At 34.8% G+C, this 15,197-nt stretch overlaps 1 protein-coding gene across 2 annotated transcripts in view; it reads left to right on the plus strand.

Annotated features, from left to right (window-relative positions):
• The first annotated feature begins 1,665 nt into the window (after positions 1-1,665).
• Positions 1,666-15,197, plus strand: part of LOC129748612 (FK506-binding protein 2) — a 92,916-nt gene continuing 79,384 nt past the window's right edge. The window contains exon 1 of one of the 2 annotated variants that reach the window (XM_055743273.1): positions 1,666-1,807. The gene's annotated coding sequence lies outside the window, so the exon portion shown is untranslated. Of the gene's footprint in view, positions 1,808-10,994; positions 11,213-15,197 lie in introns of those variants that run through there. The other variant, XM_055743274.1, reaches the window with a different exon arrangement.

Here is a 15,197-nt window from a genome sequence, read left to right on the forward strand (position 1 = left end):
TTTATCTTTAACTTAGTTTATGCTTATCTTTAACTTAATTTATGATTCCGCGCCGGTCTCCCGGTGCATAGGGCCGTGAGAAAGTACCTCCACTGTTGACGATCCAGAGCCAGCGTCTTCATTTGGTATAAATAAAGTGGAACGAGGTTCCAAAAGAAGTAGTCTTAGTTCAGACATAACAGTGGACACTTCATTGAATCCGAAATATTCTACAGCGACCAAAAAAAGGTCATATCCTATAAAGTTCGCCATCCAGACTTTTCCACACTCTTCCAGACATTTTTTCAAAATCTTCCAGGCATTTCTGAAAAACAGTTGAGTGTTGACATCACTGATTGGTAGGTGAATGATTGTTTTTTTTTTCTTTTTTATTAATGAGGAATTTGCCTAAACTACCAAATAATTTCAAAACAAACACTGATTGCAATTAAATTTTCAAGAAAAACCTTAATTTTCTGCAAAGAATTCTACTAAATTTTTGCAACATTCCAAAATGGTTGGCTCTATTCGGTACATCCTTTTTAAACAACATTCGTGGCCCGACTTAAAAGTCGTTTTGGCGAGGGATGCACGGATGGATCATCCTGAAAGATGGAAACTTATTTAATTTTTGGCATTTCGGCGAGTTATGGAATACTAAGTAGAATTATCAGACAGAAATTAAAGCATTGATATCCTGGAAAGATCAAAGCTAGAGCGTTTTGGGTAGAAGAAATCGAATAAGAGTTTGAAAGTGTGAGCTAGGGCTTTTGTTTTGCGAACTGCTTTGGACTATTTGGACGATTAGAGGAACAATAGATGAGATCAATAAACCCATCGCCTTCCTTTCCCACATCGGAACACAGACGGGCCGAACACATGAGATTGCTTCGATCTTTCCACCTATCAATGCAATAATTTCTGTCTAATAATTCTATTTTGAATTTCATAGCTTGCCGAAATGCCAAAAATTAAATAATAATATAACCCAGTGCCGATTTTTTCGGATCAAAATTCGAAAAAAAAATAAAAATCACTAAAAGTCGTTCTAAAGACGTTCGTTTATCACTGTGTCTTTTAGAAACCCAAAAAAAAATCGGCATGATAAAATGATAAAAAAATTATTTGGACACTTTATTTTGCCCCTCACTATGTATGAAATATCGATATCTGAAAATCCGTTTGAACAAAATCTGTGTTTTGCAGACAACTTTTGCATCTGGCATCACAGAATGGGTTGTTCATTTTTCTTTTTCCTCATTCACTTCTGAAACCATCATAAATGATTGCGTTTGCCGGAGGGATTCTCCTACTTCCCCTTTTCCTTTAGCATATGTTCATTTTACACGTCAGTGTTGCTCTTTCCTCCTCCAACAATCGTAAGATTCTTATAGCTATCTCAGTCGTAAAGTGAACTTGCAGAATTCAGAGAGCATGTCTCAAAGTATAGTAAAGTATGCAACCAGTTTCGGTTCATTTGCTAGAGGGGTTCACAGATGCAAGATACATCATATTGGAAGCATCTTCACTTTAGACATTGAAGCACCCCTTGGTCAGCAACCTGTTGAATATCAATGAATTCCATCCACCTCTCCTCCCTCTCTCACCCACAATCATTCAACTGGTTTGGTATTGTTGGGTATTTTACCGTAATGAATTCATTCCGTACAACTCAGTGATTCGAACGATTTAGTCGTGTACGGACGTGTGCTTCGAGAGTGTTTCGGTAGTGATAGTTCTGATACCGGTGTTATTTTTGGGTTTACGGTGTGTGATCGGATTCCAGTTGTTTCCTCAGGTCATATCCGGAACGATCCCTTTTGGCAAGGTAATTAGTAGTTTATTACGGATTCCAAACCGTGGAAGTGCGCCTTCCACGCATTACCACTACAAATCGGCGGCCATTCGGAATTGCCTTGTGAGTGTTATGCAAATCCGATGTTGGCGCTACCGGCCAACTCATTCGATTGCCGTATTTCTTTTGGGCACGTAATCATTTACGATTTGTGGTGCTCGCTGTTTGAGTTGTCTCCGGTTCTAAATGAACCCCGAAAAACGTACGAGACGGCGAGGGGCGTACGAATCAACGTTGCTTATCGTTTTTTTTTGGTCGATGTTGTTGAACGGCCAATCCCGCTGCCTAACGTCGCTGCATTCCGTCATCTGTTTCCATTCGTTGCTGTGTGGAATTGTCGATAAGCCTTAGCTCAGAACTTCTCTTCCAATGACCTGTGTAGGTACCTACCAAATCGTCTACGTACTAAGAAACGTCTCGCTTGGTCAACTTGCTTGCCGGCCGAGAGGAACAACGTGGCACTGTTTGGGCGTCTGCGAAAACGATTCAGCCCACTCTTAGCCAGCAGACGCAAGCTTTTGATTTGGTACTGCACAAACATCTTCTGTTGCTGCTAAACCGGAACACGAATTCATACATATGTGTATACTTATCCAATATAATCTGAAAAACCAACTTGGTGCCGTAGCAGGGCAGTGCGAGCGAGACGGTTAATGTTGTTGTGCATGCCTGCCTTGGGTTGTTGTGTTCAATTTTTATTTTTAGAGTTAAAAAATGTTACAATTATCTTGAAGAATATTTGATAGACAATTGAACAAACAGCTTTAAAGCTTAATATAATTTTGGCACTGATGGATGTGACAAACTCTGAATAAAGCTCTCATATCAGCTGTTATGATTGTTCAGTGGTAGATTGTTGATCCCATTGAACAATCAAACGATACAGAGTCGAGATATTTTAAGTGCTAGCAGGAGCAATAAAAGCAAACTTTAGTGAATTTTTCTAACTGTTTATTCTACCACGTGTTTTTGTCCTGTGTTGTCCTTAGTATTTTGCAACTTGAACTCTTTTAATTTCGCCACTTATTTATCTATTTATTCGTTTTGTCGCATTTTTTCTCGTTTATAATATAAAATTGATAAAAGTCAAATTGGTTTTAATTAAAGTTTTTGATTATGAGGTATCCAAACAAGTTTTGTTTCTTTTTTAATCTTTTGTAGCTGTATTTTATTTTGGTCTGACAAACATGGACGGTGATGATGAAGTAATTTGTTCTGACTGCAAAAACAACCTTGACAAAATCATCACATGTTTATATTGTTTTAAAAGTTTCCATTTGCGTTGTAAAAATTTGATTGGCAGTGCAGCTAGAAAAATGAAGGCACAATAAAACTTTTGCGATCCGAATTGCGCGTGCATTTATGCCAAAATAATATCGTTGCGTAAAGATCATGACACAATTATAGAAAGCATAAACATGAAAATAGAGGAGACTGTTCACAATGTTGTTTCCAATGAGATGAACTCTATTAAAACGGATATGAGATCAGTTACTTCTGCAATAGAGGCGTCACAGGAGTTTTTATCTTCGAAATTTGACGAAATTCAGACAGACTTCGAAGATTTAAAATCCCGTAATGATGCTCTAGAAACAGAAGTATCTGGTCTCAAATCTAAACATTCCAAACTTACGGATCAAGTTCAAAAGTTGGAAATTAACCTTGACCGTTTTAACAAAGAAGCTATTTCAAAAAATATGATGATTTTTGGAGTGCCTTTTAAAAGTGGCGAGAACACTCTAGATTTGGTCCGTAAAATTTGTGGGTCGTTCGGCTATGAATTAAAAATTGAGCACATTGAAAACGCTGTCAGATTATTTTCTTCTAATAAACCAAACGATCATTTCCCACCCATCAAAGTATTTTTAAAAGATACAATTATTAAGGAAGAAATTTTTAGCAAGAAACGAAGTTTTGGAAAACTTGCTTCTACCTTAGTTGATTCTTCATTCCTTGGAAACGGAAAACCATTGAACGTCACAGTTAGAGATGAGCTTACACCACTTTCTATGGAAATTTTAAATGAACTACGCGAGTACCAAGATATTAGTTAGGGAGTTAAATATATTTGGCCTGGTAGGGGTGGTGCCATTTTTATTAAACAAACAGACATTTCTAAACCTGAGATTATAAAAACAAAACAAGTCGTTTTAAACTCAGGACAACTTAAAGCTTAGTTTAAAAAAAATTGTCCATCTGTGTTTACTAACCATGAATTTACCACATGTTGAAAGTCAGGTTAAGCAGTTCATGAATTAAAATCTAGATAAAATCAAGCTACTGTATGATTTCAACTTAAATGTTATAAAAATTGATATTTTGTACCGATGTTATTAAAACGGTTTTGTTATGTTGTTAGGTAAAAATAAACATGTTCGTCGCCATGGGACCCATAAACGGGTGACATTCTCTTACTCAAGGAAGCCGCACAGTTTCGTCACGCGCTGGAGTTCTAGGAACCACTCATTATCACATCGAATTTTAGTTCCCGGTAGAGCAACCTATAGGTATGGCCATGTTACATCGTGTTTAGCTATCAACCTGAAGGGTCGCGGGTCGAAACTGATAACACGACAATTTTGTTCACAAGGTTTTTTTGATTGCTGGAGTTAGTACTACAAGATGCTAGCTATGAATTTCTTGAAAAATGTACGCCTTAGTGTTGAGTTTGAATCAGATCTTTTCTAAGAAACATGAAGCTTCACTTTGTGTGTTCGTTCAGAAAAAAAGGACTGCTGGTGGTGACCGCTCATTGGATGATTACTTGTGAGCTGAACACAAAGCCGTTCGAATTTGTAAAGGAACTTCAAAGAAATTAGATTAGCTTCAGCCCATTGATCGAGCTTATCAAGCTGTGATTGACCTGTTTTACGAGACTTTTGGTTGCTTTAGTAATTTATTTATTTAAGGATATATCGGCTGAAAATTCTTGATTTTTGGGATGCTTGGGCAAAAGGCTTGTAGTGGGCGAAAAACACATGCGAAATAAACATGGAGTGTATCGATAGAAAATCCAGCAGTCGACCGATGGAACTCAACATGTTCGTATGAAGCGTTCACGGTGGTGAAAATGGCTAACGCGCCGTTGTACAGAAGCGATAGAAAGTAAATCACAAACTTTTTGGGGCTTTTCTCTTTTATAAGGAAATACGTATCTTCTTAAATAACTTTCCAAGAGGAATAATTTTGCAGTTCCTATAGTATAATTTTTTTAGAAAAAAAAAAGAAATCTCCTTTTTTCATATTTAAAGGACAAACACGAAATTATTGCTACCCTGAAAATGCAAGCCATTTTTCTTATAATGTTTAAAATCAAACCAAAATTTTAGGGTACTTTACTTCAAAAATCAAAAGAAAAGTTAAACGATGGAGACTTGAGAGTAAAATTAAATTGAACGCATATTTGCTTGATACTCTCTATCAGAGTCTTCACACTGTCATCCAATCCAGCAGCAGTTTCTCAGTTTTTTTTTTTTTTCATTTTCTTAACATGTCGTCTTTGACTGTTTATTTGTTCTTCCGAAGTTCCCGCTTCATTATTGCCCAGTACTGCTTCACCGGGCACAGCTCCGCACAGTTTGGCGGATTCATGTATTTTGGAACAAAATGGACAGAATTGGCCTCATACCACTCCAGGACATTTTTCGAATAGAGGCATGATGCCAAATCTGGCCAAAATAGCGGAGCTTTGTCATGCTGCTTCAACAACGACAAAAGGCGCTTCTCGAGGCACTCAGATTTGTAGATCTCGTCATTTACTGTGCCCTTTGTCACGAAAGGCTCACTCCTCAGTCCGCAAGAGCAGATGGCCTGCCAAACGTGGCATGTGGAAGCGAACTTCGAAATTTTCTTCTTCTTTAGTTTGTCGTCCACATCGAACTCTTTTGGTGCTTTATTATTATGCTGTTTTAATATACCTTCCGTATACATTATAGAATGGTCGTATGAAAGTTAAAAAAAACAGCATTTACCTACCCAAGTGGAGGCAATATACACACATAAATTTCATTTCTTTCTAAAGTGATGAAAACTACACCAATTGTTATCTGACACCTAATTCGTATCTATCTGGAGAATGCAAGAGAGCGCAAGATTTTGCTCTCATAGCTTTCAAATAGTTGCCAGCGACAATGTTTTCCAGTTCACTAATTGGTCAATATAACTCAATTCTCATCTGATTTTTAGCAATCTTGATGTACCGTAAACTGGGGGGAACTTTGATCAGCTGGGTAGCTTTGATCAACATGAAATTTTTGCAGATAATCATCAATATCTAAGTATAAAGTTGAGATATCTGAAAACTGATTACTACGTTTGAAAGCCTGTAAATTTAGTTACAAATAAACTATATTTGGTATTCATAAGAAGATTTTTTATATTACCTAAAATGTAATATTAAAATGTTTAAGTATCTGGTTTTTTGAAGGCTCACAAACAAACATCTCTCCTGATCAAATTTGACCATTTAGAGGCAAATGGGTTGTTTTATGTGAAAATTGAACTATTTTCTTTGTTAAGGTTAAGTTTAAGTGTTATTTTTATGGTCATTTGATGATCAGGAGTTGGCCATGAGTGAAAATAATGGTCGGTCGTGTTTTTGACAGCTCCGCGAAAATTGCCTCGGAAGTTTTTGTTTAGCATCGAAAAACGTAAAACCAAATCAAAGGATCAATCCGGATATGAAGATTTTAAAATATTCTCAAGAAGTGTACTTAATTTGAATTATTTGGACCACGGCACTGCGACATTTTATGGAACTGGCTCCCAGCACACGAAGCGTCTTCTAATCGATCAACAAAAAAGCCTCAAGAAATGGACTAGATAGGCCCACATCGTCAACAATTGATCTGGTTACCCCGGTTTGGTGAGCTCGTTCCATTCTTTTTGATATAATTTTTGCATTCTTTAAACATTATTTTAAATTATCATCAACCTCAACATTGAATTTAAAACGGAGTCCAATTACTCCAAAATTCAAATTTTTGGTTTGATATAAAAATGGTGAAAATATCTTAAAATGTAATTTTGATAGGGAAACATAAACGTCAACTAGACTTTATACTTGACGTGATCTGCAAAGTTCGAGAATTGAATTTCTTAGGTCAGGATCTAAGAAAAGGTTTGAGTCGGCTTTGCTGTTCGACTTTTTCATTTGTTAACCATAACAATTATCCATTAAGAAAAAGATTCTCATCAGATCAAACATAGAAAACTGAAATTTGCCTGAAAAATATCTTCTCAATGTGACAAAAGTTGAAAACATATGACGATTAGATGCTTAAGACACGAAATCAGTAATTAAGTAATAAAAAATTCAGATAAAGAATCCAAATAAGTTAAGTACCTTGAAAATGATATCGAGTTCTCAATACTTAGAAAAATCATGAAACTGAAGGAACAACACAAGGCTTGAAACTCTCAATGAATTTATTCTCTGTTTTAGAATCTATAAGAACACATAATTATAAAAATAGGAATATTAATTTCGCATCAATTATACTTATAGTTACTTATTTACCTGATTTTACCTGGATGATGTCCGGTTAAAATTCTGTAGATTTAATTTATTTATATTAACATGAAGCTTTCTATTAAAAATTTTCACTTGGCAGGATTTTATTATATATTACAATTTGATTCTATAAAGAAGTTATTATTTCTGTTTTCATGCATTACATCGTAGGCGATTTGAAAAAAAAAGTAATGAGCAAATCATGATATTATCTAGGGATTATGAACATTATTACACTGCAAAAACAACAATATTTTTGTTAAAAAAAATTCATTATTCAAAAATTTATTGCAAATAATAGCAATGAGTTCTAATATGTTAAAGATTCGTTTAAACAAATCTTTAGTTAAAAGAAAAGCAGGGGTTTATATGTTTTTATTGATAAAATATAAAAAAAAGTGTTCGTGCGTTCTACATAAACAGTAGGAGTACAGGAATATATGAGGTTTATTCTTCAAGATCACAACACAGTCAAAAGTGTCTCCAGATCATATCCTTTTACTCAATCTCCCAAACAAAATTATTTGCTAGGATGCAGAGGTGACCTCGGTCCTAATGCACAATTTTTTATTCTTTCATCCCTTTCTCTTTTTTCGTACCTATCTATTGACTACTAGGACGTGGCCGGCGCCGGTATTGATGTTAAAAGTGAGAGCATCAGGTTTGGACATTGTGAATGTGTTGTCAATCCCAGACACCATTCTTTTGACCTCTATTCAAAATTGATGGCCTCGGTCAATCACGGAGTAGCAACCATTGGCGATGTGGAATTCATTCTACTGAGCCACGCCTGCGATTATGGAGTTCGAAATGCGTTGATATTGTTTCAATAAAAAGAAATGTTAAATGTCAATATAACAAGCTTAAAACTGTTACAAAAATTAAGCATTTTCGGGTTCCATAGTTTAAAGGTGGATGTGAGTAGTCAATCAAGCTAAGCTAAGATATTTTTATGGTCATTTGATGATCAGGTTTGGATATTGAAAAAAAAACGGTCATTTTCCTTGAAAAAGCTCGTATAGAAAAAATGACTAAAAACCCTATCAAATGGTTAAGTTCAAAGAAAGAAAGTAAATGGGAACAGAGCGAGGACTTCACGAGGGAATTTCATGAAAGTTAAATTTCATTTGTTTTTGAGGAAAAAAAAATATTTAGAAGTGTTTATAATTTTTGTCCCTAAATGTATGCAGCAACAATGTCCATCTTTTGAGTAAATTTGTTTTTGAAAAAAAAAACGTTGATAAATTCAATTGAGTCCAAACAAAAATTACTGTTATCAATGTCTTGAGCCTTCTGTGCTAAATGGCATCCAAACAATAAATTTTAAGTTGTTGAGGTACGTAAAAACCATAGTGATCAAAGTTACCCTGAAACTCGAGATCGGTTTTGTAACAAACAATTAATTATAAACACAAATGTCGTTTGAATTTACTGCAATCAATGATCATGTTTAATACTCCTTACCTCAGTAAGTGTTTTAAAGCTTTTAGGTATAACGAATAAGCAACCCCTTCCAAAATATTCAAGAATGAATGAAAAAAGTGATCAAAGTTCCCCCAGTTTACGGTACTGCTGGTTGCAGAGAGAACATGACGATGATTTTCTCACTTAAAGCTCGCGCGGGAGCAAAATCATTTTCAAATCTACAAACATGACGGACTTTCTATCATATCCGATTGAAACTGACTTCAGACAACATTTTATACGATCTTTTCACTATGCAGTTGGAATTGCGATTTGCAACACCATTGTAAACGACTTTAGTAATCATTCTTATACAATTTCATGTCTTTTTAAGTGTCTGAACACGAAGCAATGATGTATCTCACATATTTAAGATGTTTTCTGTGGTTAGATAAGCGCCCCTCTAAAGGTAGCCATTATGCCCTTAATTCACCTACAGTGGCCAAAAGGTTGAAAGTCAAAATATCTAGTCCAATAAAACAAGGTACTTTCTGGAAATAACATTTGGGTTAGTGGCATTGGGGTATCAGTAAATTTCTTGGTGCTGCTCTTGTACCCCTTTGGCTCCAAACAAAATGTGACTTTCAGTTAGCAGTGTTTTTTCAACGACAACAAAACATAAGAAAATAGTGAAACAAAATTATGATTGAAATAGCATAGGGGAGAATGAGGATACTTGATTCCTTAGCTATATCTCGAAACTGGAATGTCTTACAAAGATCAAATGTTCTAGAAAAATGTGCCAAAATGAGCAAAATAACAATGCTTGCAGTTTAAAATTTTTTTAACAAAATAGTTTTTTGAGTAATTGAACTTTTTTTGATAAATTTCACAAAATGTAACATGAAGATCTTTTTTCATCACTTTAAAATGTTCCTTACATGGGAAAATTATGAAAAAAATATTTGTTCCAATGTATCAATCGTTCGAACGTAAAATGAACTTCATAATGCCATATTTTCAAAGCAACGGAAAACTCTCAACTTTTTTCAGGAAAAGTTTTCTAAAATGTTGATTATGGGTACAATTGATCCCCCTTCCAAACGGTATATTCTTCTTCTGAATTGATCGTTATGATTGCTGATTACGAAATTACTAATATTTATCCAAAAACTAATATTTATCAAACAATTGTCTGAAGAAAAGAGCAAAAATAATTATTTTTTTCTAAATTATAAAAAATAGCGCCTTTGAGTATGCAATGTTATTAGCGTTAGGGCAAAGTTATAGAATATTCTTCTTATGTCTGCTATAAATTGTGAAATGAGAACAAACATGACCGAAATAGTCAATTAACATTCTATCTTGGGGTTTTGTTTGATTTTTATGCAAGGATAAGGGCTTCCTGAATAAAAGATCAAGTCTCCTTCAATAGGGGATTAAGTCTCCCCTACCTTCAGAAAAATCACAATTTTTTTACTCCCACGAAAATGCTTCTAGTTCTTCAACGGGTTCAAGTATCGTTCTAATTTTTGGAGCATAGAAACTTGAAGTTACAAGCTGTCAGAAAATGTCAAAGACGGCGAGTTGCTAAATTTTTCCAAAAAGATATGGTGAAAATAAGAAAAGGGGATCAAGTATCCCCACTCTCCCCTATACGAAGTTTGGGCAGTGAGTGAGAAGAGGGGAAACCTCAAATTGCATTATTTAAAAAATATATATATACCTGGAAAATAAATTGCTGTAAAAAGTCATTTAAATCATTTTCAAAATAGAAAAACTATTGCCCAAATAACTACTAAGTTATTTAAATAAAAATAAAGACTTAAAAATGTTTTAAAATTAATCCAGCCACTTGACCAGCACTGTACCCAAGCATCCCAAAACCTGATGGAGACGGTACCATGTCTTCGTTATTTCAGACCCCAAATGGATGAATTGGAACCACCAGTTTAGCTCTCTTTCAGCAGTGCGGGCCAGATCATAATATACGGATAGGTAGTAGCTAGTTTGCCTGACTAGGAACACTATCTAGCGCCCCTAGTCGTCGATTCCAGCCCAGACGGCAGCTTCATATTTGCGAAAGCACACGAAAAGTCACGACGACGACGACGACGACGGGAAAGGCAGAAGAAAGTTTCATCGTTGGAACCTAGGAGTAGGCCATCATCATCCGTTGTCGTCGTTGCTTTCGATGAGCCCGCGTGTTGGTTAGTTATTCATTCATTCAGTGGGTTCAGTCTTTCACGTTAAGTCATCGCGGACGGTCGTCAAATCGTGGCGGGTGCGCTAAGTTCGGAAAAATCGAAGTTCGGGCTCCAAAAAAAATTAAGTGGGTCTTTAATCTACTAGTGAAAACTTTGTGGATTACCTTTCATTAGTGGGCTAGTGTTGTTGCTATCATTCAAATCGGTACCTGGAAGCTAGCAACGATTTTGCTAAGTGACATATCTTAACGGAAGGTTAGTATTGGGAGTCCGATTCATCTGGTGATTGCAACTTTCGAGAGAAATTGTCCAAATTCGGATAGCTGCAGGTGATGTGACTTGTGGAGCTGAGCCGAGGAAGTGATTGCAAATATAAAGTGCAGAAACCAGTTTTCGAATAACAACCTTACTCATGCCGCCGGTTTCCAGTTCGGCGGGTCTCTGAGCTGATCGTTGGCTCTTTGGGACCTTTCTTTCGAGGAGAAACATCATCGTCACACTTATTTTGCAAAGTTAATGATTGCGTAATTCGCAGGTCTTTGTTTTTTATTTTTTCGAACTAAAAAAACATGAATCGAAGAATATTTTTATTTTCAATGTTCTAAATCTGAATATTTGTTTACTCAACTAAACTACATGATCAAATCTTTATTCTTCTATTAGCGTATTATAGATGGTGGAGAATAAATGTTAGTCACCTTCGGCACACAAATATTTTTGATAAAAAAAAATTACATAAATCTGATTTTCATTTCTTCACAATGTTGGCGTCTAAAAAGCCATCGAAAATTTTCATTTGCATGGACTTACATGATTTAAGGCGATGAATAAACTAGTTGAAATAAATTCTATTTTATTCGATCATTTTTATTGACAGGTTTTTTTAATGTTTAATTTAAATGATCAATACAAGTTGTGAGAAATTCAAGGGTAAGTCAAAGAAATCAAAATTTCAACATTGGAATAAACTTGTGAAGCTTCTGACAATTTATAATTTAATCTCAACAAGTTAGATGCAATCAAAAGATAAAGAAACTGAACAACTTTAAACTATTTCGAACTTTTTTCATTTATCAGTTCAATTTGAGAAAATGGATGTAACAATTCGGAAATCTTTAGTAATACTTTCAACAATTCAATATTTTAGAAGTTCTGCAGAACACCGCCTTTCCTAGCTTCGGTTATCTGAGCATCCGTGGTATCAGAACTTCCATTTTCATACAAAATAAAAGGTAAATTTTATTTTATCATTACGATAGACTGTAATGCTATTTCATCGTCAAATTACCAGCATTGAGTTGGTCTATTTATTTCGTGTATTCTGAGGTTTTACTTCACCGAGGTTTAGCTACCCCCGACAACCGACAAGCGGAGTTTTACTGTATGGAGATCTATCAAATTTTTTCATAAAGTTCAAGTACCTACTCTTAATTTATTTTTTTTAAGGCTAGTTCTAATTGATCGCTCTAGAGTGTCATAGATTTTAAATTTAATTTTTTAATAATTCTAGTGCACTGAATATTTCCAATTTGTTGGTGATAAGTAAAATAAACATTACTTTAAGGCTGAGCAAATTTTCACTTCTTGTTTTTCACAGCAGGTTAAGCCAGAATAAGTTTAAGCTTCTGGTTACTTTTCTCAATCCTTGAATGGTTATCGAAGTCACCAGATAGTAACCAGCAATGTATAATCAATGTTCATTAATGTTTCCTAAATGACTTCTCGTAGCTCCATTTCGCAGGCATCTCTGAGCGGGCACTCGAAACATCACTGGCTGCTTTCTACTTCTGCTAGTGTTAAAATTAGTATCTGAAAAGGAAATTATGGAGTGAGTTGCAAATGGAACAAAGCGAAAGTATAAAATTGACAAACATGCAAAATGACATTAGAGCCAAATATGTAATACAGAATGTCGTATCTGCATAAGACCGCTGCAAGCTTTGTATAAAAATTTCAAATTTTTAAATTTTCATACCTCCCACAACTTTTTGTTGTTGTTTTTGCTGCCATAAATAGCAATAAAAATTTTGGAAGTGATCCATCCAGCCCTGAGAAAACAAATTTTGTCATTCAAAATTCGCCAGAGTTGTACTGAATATTCTAAAAAAAATATAACTTTGGTTGAAAAATATTCCTTGATTCTTGCAGTGCAATTCAAGTGAAAAAAGTACAAACTAATTTGTACCTAAGAAAAATTTGGATGTTATACAATTTTTTTTACAAAATACTTGTCTATTTGAAAGCTGTGTAACCATAGTAAGAGAATGAAAAATCTCAGAAAACTGCTTTGCATAGCCAGGGAATTTATTGATAGGTATATATAACCTTTGGAAAATCATTTCATGAATTTATTAAAAGCTCTAGCAAGCAAAGTCTTCTGTTTTTAAATACTTTTAAATTGATTCAAATTTTTTATTTGAAAATGGATATAACTTTTTTCATGAAATCCTTAGCTGATAGTCAAAAATTGAAGATTAAAAATAATCAAAACCAAAAATCAAAGACAAACTTTATTTCAAGCTTTTTAAAATTTTCTGGATGATTTAATGTGCAAAAATTTCTTTTGAATTACAAATTTTTATTCAAAATCGGAATGCGTTGCGCTAACTCAGAAACCAACAAAATCATCTGAAATTTTACACTGATGCTTGGTGACGCACAATGCATCCAAAAATTATATGAAAGCAAAAAGTCATGTTTTCAGCGGTGTAATCTGCATGTTTTCTCGAAAAACTTAATTTATGCATGTTTCGTACACATAAGCATATTTCTCACTTGTTTTTGTATCGCATATTTAAATTGCAGGTAATGCTGAGCAATTCTTAAAAAAGTAGAATTAATATCGTGATGCGAAACTTTAACATCAATTTTCTGGAAACACGTCAGATGGCTCATACGACCAAATCAAAACAAATTCTCGATATAGTGCTTTTTTAACCACTATAGTTTGTAAACAATCTAGAAAAACAATAATTTGGACCAGAAAATTTCGGACAAAATTAGACCTTGCTTGTATCAGTTGAAAATACTCCACTTTCCGACGTGTGCATTGGCTAAAGCAGCCTTCTATCAATTTTCGAAAAAATAACCACACATGGTAAATCTCATTTGATTTAAAATTTTCAGGTCCAAACATGCTTTTTTCTGAAATATTTGAAACTGAAGGGGATTTAAAAAAATCAAAAAAATTACACAAGTGACAAGATAAGTCTCATTTGGTTCAAAATTGTAAAGTCCGAACAAACGTTTTTCACAACAAATTGAAAAATATAGGAGAATTGAGGGTAAAATGCAGAAAATAAATCAAATTTAATTTAAAAAAATAGTAATTGGGTTCGGCAACACTGGAAATAAATAAAATAAATCAAATTTCTATGGCATCATTTGTTATTTTGGCACAATTTGGTAAAACAAACAAAACAAAGTTAGTCATTGATCTTTTCTTGTAAGTGACAGGCATGTCTGAGTGAATCTCTGAATTGAGATTCATAAGAATCATAAAATCACGAAAATGGCGTGGTTGGTAGAATAAGGACAGAGAGCGCAGATTGTCAAGGCTGCTGCTACGAACAAAATTGTTTCTAATTCGGCCTCTTAAAAAAGACGGATTGGCTTAGAAAGCACAGCTTTGAAGGCTGCTGCCGATTGTTTGTTCTAATTTTATCACCCGGGAGATAAAGACGAAAATGGCTTAGGAAGCGCAAATTTTTGAGGTTGCTGGTGCTGATTGTTTATTATTATTTGGCCATTCGAGGGAAAAAGACGGAATTGGCTTAGGAAGCTCAGATTTTTAAAACAGCTCCTGTTAATTGTTTGCTTTGATTCGGCCCTTCGGTGGAAAAAGAAGACGGAATTGGCCTAGGAAGTACAGACTTTTAAGGCTACTGCTGCTGATTGTTTGCTTTAATTTGGCCTTCCGGTGGAAAAAGTCGGAACTGGCTTACGAAGCGCTGATTTTTAAGGCAGCTTCTGCTGATTTTTTTCTTCCATTAAGCCCTTCGATGAAAAAAAAAAACGGAATTGGTCAAGGAAGTGCAGATTTTTAAGGCACCTGATGCTGATTTTTTGGCGTTTTGGTTTTGTATTGATTTGGCGTTTCGGTGGAAATTGACGGAGAAGCACAGTTTGGGAAAGTTGTTGCTAACAAAGTTTTTGGATTGTCCCGGCTCTGGTAAACGAATATAGAGCGACAGGAAAAGCACAGATTGGGAAGGCTTTTGTGAAGAATAATTTCGGATTG

The sequence above is a fragment of the Uranotaenia lowii genome, chromosome 2, assembly GCF_029784155.1.
Source record: "Uranotaenia lowii strain MFRU-FL chromosome 2, ASM2978415v1, whole genome shotgun sequence".
Taxonomy (NCBI): Eukaryota; Metazoa; Arthropoda; class Insecta; order Diptera; family Culicidae; genus Uranotaenia; species Uranotaenia lowii.